This window comes from Symsagittifera roscoffensis, chromosome 1 (assembly GCF_963678635.1).
Source record: "Symsagittifera roscoffensis chromosome 1, txSymRosc1.1, whole genome shotgun sequence".
NCBI lineage: Eukaryota > Metazoa > Xenacoelomorpha > Acoela > Convolutidae > Symsagittifera > Symsagittifera roscoffensis.
The window spans coordinates 77134391-77144033 of NC_087062.1; positions in this window are offsets into that span (position 1 = coordinate 77134391).

The following is a 9643-nucleotide window of genomic DNA, read 5'->3' on the forward strand; positions in this document are numbered from 1 at the left end:
TTTTCTTTTCCAGTTTTTCTCGCAAATAGAACTAAGTCCAACATCTGTTGACCACGTTCATGGAATATAGTTGAAATTAGGATGTCTCCCAAAATCAGATACCACAAAGTGAGGTGGTAAAAGAACGATTGATGTATCATTTTATTGAATTTTGTCAGTCGCAATTAAGTATACAAAAAAGAAACTAGAACCACATTTTTGGCGTCGAGAAAAAAACGGTAAGAATTTTTTTTTTTGCTTTTCAGACCATTTCAGATCAAAATTAATTCAAACCAAAAGGCAAAGTGTGCACAACAGCGGCAATTTTGTTAACAAGAAAGCTTAAAATGTTTGATTGTCATATGTGAAACAAGACTGTGCGTATCAGGACACAGCCCTATAATTGGTCTCGGATAGTCTTTGTAAAACAAATTTCCGCAAAACTAAGAATTTTGCGCTGGTGATATCAAAAATTAAACAAGACTGCTCGTATCAGGGCGAAGCCTTGAATGTTCCGACTGGCTTTCAAGGTTTATGGAGCAGTAATAACATAAAAAAATAAATGTAGTAAGATAAAATAATTTTTTTTTGCTAAAATTTGAGAATTTTTATGAAAATCATACCCCCATCACACGCCATATAAAGTACAAAAGGATAGATATCGCTCATTGTAACAAATCAATTATGGCAAAAAAGTTTTTTTTCAACCAGCAATTTGAAACGATTTCTAAGACGGATTAAAATCTCCGCTTACGCGTTAATAGCGCGAAACATATCGCGCGTTAATTGTCCCAAAATGGCCAAAACGGCAATCTTAAAACACCCATAACTTAACAAAAATTGATCACAAGTGAAATATCTTTTCAAAGTCAAACTCAGGACAACAATACCTTTCCAATGATATAAAAAAAATCCGTCAAAAAGGCTAGTTAAAAATGTCAAAATTTGTCTGAAGAAAAAAAAACCCACCCCGAGCACAAATATTCCGCTATTTTTGTATCGAAAGTCGGAACAATGATGAATTTGAGTCGTATATCGGTTGCTTTAATAAACCAATTAGCTGCCTCCTTTTTATTTGGAACGATTTTGTCGTGCGGGATAATAAAACAAGTGGTTTTAGACATACTCCTGGAAGGTTACAATGGTGGTGAGCACATTCGGTTGGTGGCATGCAGATTAAGAGCCCGATCAACCAAAGGAACAGAGTTTTGTAAGAAAAACTCTCTGAGTAAAAAAACCATTCCGAGCATATATATTCCTCAATTTCTTCCAAAGTTGAAACAGCAAGACTGCTCGCATATCAGGGCAAAGCATATCATTCTTCTTTTGAAAGTATCAAAGTATTATTCGAGCAGTGTTGCCATCCCTATTTTAATCTAGTGCAAGCACACTTGCTTGGCAATCCAGAGATTTCCTGATCGTACCCATACGCCGTAAACTTTTAGTAAATCGGGTTGAATTTGAAAAAAAGCACCAAGCTTATATATTCCTCTTATTCTTCAAAAGTCGGACCAATAAGTTAAGCAAAGAGTCTTTGAAACTTCAGTTAACGCCTCGCCTGCTAAATTAGTGATTTTTGACTCAATTTGTTTAATTTACATAAAATAAACTGCCTAATAATTTTTGTTGAGCTCTTTCAAAAACGTTACAGGCTTTGAAAAATCGAAAAAGGCTGAATTAGCTGTCACTTTTTCCTTCAAATAAAAATTATTATTAGCAATTTTCCACAATTTAAAAACTCTGTACATAGAAAAGTAAGACCCATTTGCGTGCAGATAAAAGGTTGTTTTCTACAAAAAATCAGCAAATTATTTCGCAGAAAATTCATCGATAGCGTTTCTCATTCATAAATTTGTAAATTTTTGTAGCATCTTATAATTCTGATTCGTTGCCTGAGTTAAATCTCAGTGTTTGAGCCGCCGATTAACAACGACCTCGGCCTAGTTCGAACCGAAGGAGAGACATCATTTGCCTCTGAGCCATCTGCGTAATCCAAAAAAATATCGTCTGATTTTTCTCTTTGATCAAGCGCGAAACAATTCCAGTAATTGCAAAATCATTTTGATGATTCAAGAAAATGATACTGTTATGTCAAAATATTAGCGCTAGTTTTCATTTTGAATTATGCAATGATTAATGTAGGATGTCAATTTGAGAATGAGATGAAAGTTTATTGGAATATTACAGCAAAACAAAGCAGAAACTTTTTTCGCAATTGTAACTTTCTTCCAAATGAGTTTTTAAAAGTAATTTATGTCATTTGTCAGATAAATTGAGCCACTGCAATAACTTCTATCACATAAACTCGAGATAAAAAGTGATGAAATAACGTTTTTTACAGTTTGAATTCATAGTTTCTAGTCAGGAAAAATATTCGAAATACTATAGAGCTCAGAATTTTTATGTGAGCAGTTTTGCTGGTGATAAAACTCAACCCTAACTAGAGTCATTGAGTTGAGTTATTGAATGACCAGGTAAGTGTCACTTTGGCAATAAAGGTCTGTTTTTGCGGAGATTTAGCGAGAGGAAAAAGGTAGTCCGATCGTGATCAACATGTGAAGACTGGGGGTGTCGCTGTGTCCGTCCTTTTCGACTCGATTCCTAGTATTTTTTCGTCTACCGTTTTATCGTTTTCCTCCATGTGATTGAGGTATCTACGCTCTCAGTAAAATTGTGGGGGTCCTATAATTTGTCTGGGTCTAGGCGAAACATCATCTGAGTGACTATGGGGGGCGTCTCCTCCGGTGAGCTGTCCAGGAGAATTGGTCCCACTGCTGAACCGGCCGTCGAAATTGCAGGAAGAATGCTTGAATGTACTGCGACCGTTGATCCGCTGAACTCCTCGCTGATTTTTATTTTATTCTTCACCAGCTGGTTCAGAAGTGGAACCAATTCTGTTCGAGTTGGTCTACCGTCTTATCGTTTTCCTCCACGTTATCGACGTATCTACTCTCTCCTTAATATTGTGGGGGTCCTAGTTTTCGTCTGGGTCTAGAAGAGGGCCTGATTCGAGTGAACAGGGGGGGGGGGCGTCTCCTTTGGTGAGCTGTCCAGCAGAATTGGTTCCACTGCTGAACCAGCTGTCGAAGTTCCAGGAAAAATGCTTGTTTGTACTGCGACCGTCGGTCAGCTGAACTCCTCAGTGTCTGTCTATGTTCGGAGCCTTGTAGTCATCTGTAAAACTCAAATCAATGTTATGATCCGTGATATTTCCTGACATATTGGAGCGTTGTTGCTGGAGACAATCTGAAGTTAATCGTCAATCAAACAGTCACACGAACTTAGATTTAATGAAGAAGACGAGGAAGAGAAACTTGAGTTAGTCAGCAGCGATTCTGGGATGATGACATTCTCCGGAGGGAGATGAGTGGTGCCAAGCGTCAGCGTCATATTGCTTGAACCATTGTCTTCTTGAGGGTGGGGGTCCGGTTGGTCTTCTTTGGTGACTGTTTTTTCATGTTTCCGGTTAAATTTATCATGTTTTCAAGATCGGTGCCCATGGGTGGTGGTTTAAAAAGAAATTTTAAGGACCCAGAAGTAATTTCCTTTTGACCGCTAATTCCTACTTTCGTATATTTTGTCCATTTTCTAGCGTAACCGCATTTTCCGAAGAGTCAATGATTGCCTCCTTGACGGGATTATAGTAAGGGTATCCGTTTTTTTGTTGTTGTTTCTAAAATTATTACCTCCACAGGTTAGTTTAGTTTGCATCGATCATTTAGGTTTACCAGCTGAGATCGGGGTCGTACGGCAACCCGAGGAGATTGTGGCCAATGGGAGGTTAGTTTCTGAGTCGGATGAGAGTTCCATATCCGCATCTGCAGATCCATCCTCTGCCCCATCATGGAGCTCCCATTTCCTCGCCCGATGGTATGACAAGATCAATTTCCCTTGATCTAAACGAGTAATATTGGAAATCATTTTTTCCTACCTAGTATTAGCAGTAAGGTTGAAATTTGTTTCGAAGGGGGTACATCCGATGGATGGTTGTTTGGTAATCCGCAAGTTCCAAAGAACTTTTTTTTCGACTGAGGAGTTTAAACCAACTTGGGTGACTCGTGCGAAATAGCAAGCAAATTGAATTGGACGGTACAAACAAGTCCAGTTGATCTATGATCTTCTACTGTACAGTAGTAATTTCGATATTTAATTTTTTACAAAAAGATTTAAAATCTTGTGATGAAAAGCAAGACTCATAGTCGTCTTTGATTTTTCTTCGAAGCTAAAGAGCTATCGGTGAAATTTCGACCAATAAAATAGCTTGAACTATTCGTTCCCGACTTGAAATTTTTATATACAATTGTGTTCACAGCGACTGCCAGTCGATCTATAAGTACGCTACTTACAGTAGAAAAAATGGAATGAATTTGATGGACTATTTCGAATTTTGTCTAGTGATGCCACGACGATTTCTTTACATAGATCACGACGATAGATCACGCTTAGATCTATGAACTAAGCTGAAAAATTGAACAATTTGTAGAACCCATTCGTTCCATGTTTATTTGATAGAACACAATTGAAAAGATTTTTTCCCGCTTTTTGTCCCATAATTCTAAAATGTGTTAAAAACGAGGATATGAGACACAAATAACACCAAATAACGTGTAAAAAAAATATTTAATACCTCCAAAAAACGCATTTTTTGACAAAGTTCGAAAGAATTCAAGCATCTTGTGCTGAGCCAAACCTGGAAGTTTTGCCAAAAAATGACTTTTTGCTCTGCTTTGTAAGACTAATCTTAATTGAAATTACCTGCTCGATCTCGATTTCAATTGTAAGTCATCTATATAACAATTTGTGAATGGGTTTTTTTAAAGTGAGTCTATGCGTCTTTGAAACTCATTGGGGTCATCGTCAAGTCCATAAAACCCTGTTAAGTCTTGGTACGCTCCCATAATGTCTTCTCCTACTATAATAAAATTTACTAGTTCTTTCACATAACTTTAGTTGACTATAAGCATTCTTTAAGTCAAGGTTTCTAAACAGGACCTGCCCGTCGGTCTTTTCCGAAAATTGCGGTGCTACATTATTAATCAATTTGTAGATGTTGGTTATCTGGTATTATTTTTTAAAAACCTGGTCACTCATTAGTTTTGAGTATAAGGCAATTTCAATTGATCGTTTTTTCTATCCAATTTTATGACAACAGGGCTTATGAAGCAATCTTTATCGCATTTCTCGATTTCTTCAATGTGGCCTTCTGTTTCTAATCTTTTTAATTCCGCATTCAATAACGATAAAAAAGAAAGAGGCACTCTTCTGCATTTTGCTTGGACCGGTTTAAATGGGGAAATAAAAAGTTTGACTTTTAGGTCGTCTGGTATCTTGCCAATTCACTAAACAGGCCATCAATTTTCGTAAGAAGTTTGCTTGGCAAAAATGCTTAAATAATGGACTTACTCTCACCCGGTTGGTCGCTGACTGTACAGAAATTTCGGCACTGGAAACTTCAATTTTACTTCTATTTCTAGCTTTGGAACTTTGTCGTTGCCCAAGATGTTTATTTCGTGTCCTCCCGTTATAAAAAGAGGTGTTTCCTTGCATATTCACCCGTTGGATTGAGTTTTAACTAAGAACTTGCGCAGTATATTAATTAAGTTTTCTGTAAAACCGCAGTATATTTGCTTAATAGTCTTCTCCACTGGGTGTATCTTCAAGTTTGAGTATCTTGGTTTCAGCTCCTGTAGCATATTATGCTTTCAAAAGCTCACTAGGCTTGCCGAATTTACGGGTATGTTCTTTTTTACAATCATTTGCAATCCGAGTCACATGATCAAAAATTTCTTGGTTTCTAGTCCATTTTGATCGTAGATTGTCCTCACACTTAAGACTGAATAATTCTCTTTGTCACTTTGGTCGTTTTCATTCCAGGCGTTAACTACTCCACAAGTGTTTTTGGTGATCGCTCCAGGAATCTGACGACGAGATGTTTTTACAATTTTCAGTATAGACAGAGTCATTTACAATATTTACACTCGATAGTTTGGTCTTTGATTTTATATAATTTAGCGAAGTGACCTTTATATTACAGTTTTTACAGATTTTTTCTCCAGCTGGACAGACATTCAAATGTCTCTTTAAAAAATATTTCCATATTTCATACACAGTTTACTTCTTCTGATGTTGAGTTTTGGTTCCTGCGTTACAGGGTTAATTACACTGAATGATTTAAAGCTTGACCTGTTTGTCAATTTCGCCCTTTTTGTTAGATTCTGCGGAATGAAACAAGCTTTTTCGTTTATTAAGGCCTCACTTAAGGCTTTCGAGAGACTGATGGTTGCCGATAATAATTTCGTTGGATCTCACTGTTTCACTTATTACAGATAAATACATCTCTAATCCACTCTGCTTCGTCTGACTCTATAATTTTACACGTGCTAGCGATGTTCGTTAATGTTCCCCAGAATTTTTCAAAGGATTCCTTGTATTTTTGTTTCCGATTTGAAAGTTTGTACCTCTCAAAGGTCACGTTTCGAGGTTTGTAAAAAAAACTAGCTTCAGGAGTTGGATAAAAAGAGATGGATAAAAAATTTACCCCCGGGTTTTTTAGAGAGAATACCCTTTTATCTTCATTGCCAAGGACTAGAAATAGGATGGATCTGAGCTTCTTGTCAGCTTCTGCTCTTTTCAACTCTCCGAACTTCTTGTTTTCTTCATTTTTCCGCTTCTCTTTGGCGGCTTCGTAAAATTTCTTCGCGATCCTATTCCTCGCCTCCTGACTGACTCTCTCCGTGTCTGACTCGCTTCATATAGACTGTTCTAGATTGAGAATCTGGTTTTCTGAGACCTCTGGTCCCCTCAAGTTGTCGATGTCCAGTTTCTCCTTTGCTATAATTGCCAAGTGAAATTGGTCGCTCCAGTGTGTCCAGAAGTTTGGTGGCTCCATAATTTGCTTTCGTCTGAATGCAGGACTTCTTCGCAGGTTCGATCCTACTGACTGCGCCATAAAGATTTATTCTGTTGGAACATCTAAGTAGGTGTAGTCTATTAACAATAAATAAAAATTATAAGAATAAGACTAATGCTGTCTCAATTAAAATGTCTGCTCTCAAACTCACACGAGCAGTCAAGTGTTAGACCGTTCGTAGAGTCACAGCTCAGTTTGCATGTATTTAGTAAATACCGAAGATTAAGCAGAATGCGATAAGATTAAACAAAATGTCATTAGGTTAAACAAAATGCGCAACTCACAATACGAAGAGTGATCAGACGAATATTTTTCAAACTCTTACCTCAGGGAGTAGTTGCCTTCATTGAAGAATAAAATTATTTGCTAGTAAGTTTTTCAATCGCCGAAATTTAACTGAACGAAAGAACCCCATCCACCGAGCACAACCTTCCGAAAATTGCTGAGAAACAATGAAAATGATATTGAACAGAAAAAGTGACCAGGCCGGCCCACTACAACCTGCAGTGGCTTGAAACGAGCAAAACACTAACTTTCGCGTAAAATTAGGATGATCCAAAATTTATGATACTTTTAAAAACGCTTTCATTTCTGACTGAGTTAACGTAGATCCATAAAAATTTTAACAAATCAAAGAAGAGATGAGGACATTTGATTAGTCATAAAAAATAGATATTTTGAGAGATACTGAAATCGTTTTCCGCCTATTTCTTGACGACTGATAATAGAGAATGACGAGTGATAACGCGGTGAGTAAAAACCGTATGTAGATGCTGCAATACCGCAAGGGTAGTATGGCATGTTGCGCCGTCTTGTTGGAAGGAAAGTTTCCTGATATGTCGACGTTGTTCCCCAAAGGGGCGTACTTAGTCACTGACAGTTATAAGATAATTGACCTGGTTGACCGTTATTGGTCTTCCGTTCTCAGCTCTGAATCAGAATGTGCATTTGTGTTTGCATTGAAGAAGGCCAACGCAACACATTATTTTGTATTTGACCTGATATCGCTTTTCTTAGAAATAACGTTGGAACGAGTTGGAACGCGCCCATATCCACTAATTTTGATAGTTCGACTCTGGGTCCAGAACTACCGTTTTTTGTGAAAAGTTTGATTCAGTGATAAAACCGCAATGAAACGTTTCTCCAATTTTATAATTTTGTTCTGATAATTTATACAATTTTTTCTAGGGGAAAAATTTCAAATTTTGCCTCACAATCCGCCATAAACTGGTATAGGAGATAATGTGTGTTGTTGATGATGCCCGTAGTCTTGATTTAGGGTTGTTAACATATTGTGTTGAACTTCTCATTGCAAAATTTCCCATTTCGAAGTTTTGAACGACCACCTCCGCTGGTAACCTATTCCAAAGGCCTGTCTCGGAAACGTTCCCATTCGCGTCGAAAACTTTTAGAGTAAATTTGCTTTTTGCCGCCCCAGTAGGGCGTAATTTTTGAGAAATGTACGCTTGACTGCAATTTCTGATAATCCTTCAGGAAACTGGAAAATAAAAATTTTGGGCTGTCCAACTTTTAATATCATTTCAGCCAGAAAACAGGCGAGAATAAAAATATATCAGCTAAAAGTTCACAAAATTAGGAATGAAATTCGATAGAATTGAGCAAGTTTTGGGTTGCGTTTCTTTAAAAAAAATCGTTCATGAATTATCAAAGTTCCACATCTCAGCTGTCATCCTATGAAAAACCAAATTCAAACGTCTTTCTGTTAGAAATGACAGCCTTTTTGAAAAAGTCATGATTTTTGAAAAAACCTGTAGTACCAAGCCCACGCCTGCAATTGCTCAGGAAAACTGAACAAAACATAGTAAAAAGGGATTTTCCAAATAAATCTGGCCGATATTATTCCAAAGAAATCTTCGTCCAATAATGCACTAGTAATTTTGTTGAGTGCGCTTGTCCTTCTTATCTCGAGTCTGATTAGAGGACACAAAATTTGAATAGTTTATGACAATTTGTGTACCTTACAACCTATCTAATTTTTTCTTTGTAACACGGACTAAACAATTCATCATAGTTCAACAAAAAAGGACGTCTGAGACAACTGCCGAGAATTATTTCAGCTTATCTTTTAAAATATTGACCTAGTTGATTTTTCGTTTCCACTTCAGGCATTACTTATGATTGTCAAATTGCGCTAATAACATTCAGTGCAATACGTTAAATTGTTTTTTTTTGTTTCAAGTCGCTGTCAAAAAAATGGGTGCATTTTTTAAATTTTATCAATTTGTTATTTTGAGTTAGGTTCGATGTGTAACTCATAGAGTAATTTCGGATAGGGTACACCGTCTGCTCGTCACGCTATCTAATTTTCGGCCGGATAGATTCGTGCAACTTCTTAGTCTAATACCGATCCTAATCTTACTCTTATATCTACTAGTCTCAGGGTGTTTAACTAGTCTCTGCTAGGCTCAATAGATCTAGAGTATACTGGCTTATTGCGATTGCTAAAGTTCTCTGGGAGAGGTAACAAATTTCTAAGTTAAATTCAAATCTCTCTGATGCTGAAATTACAAGTAATTTCAGCACTTACAAATAAGTGGTTTGTTAAATAGATGGATCGTGATTGGTTAATATTAAATATTTTATAGAGATAAAATATCCAATGTATAACCAATAATAAATCTGATTCCACCCATCCGGGGTTTACAGAGTTTTGAATCTTAGATCTTCTATCTGTAATGAAGGATGGATGGTGGTCGTTGTTATTTGGCGAGCATTATTTCCTGTTTCGTTCTT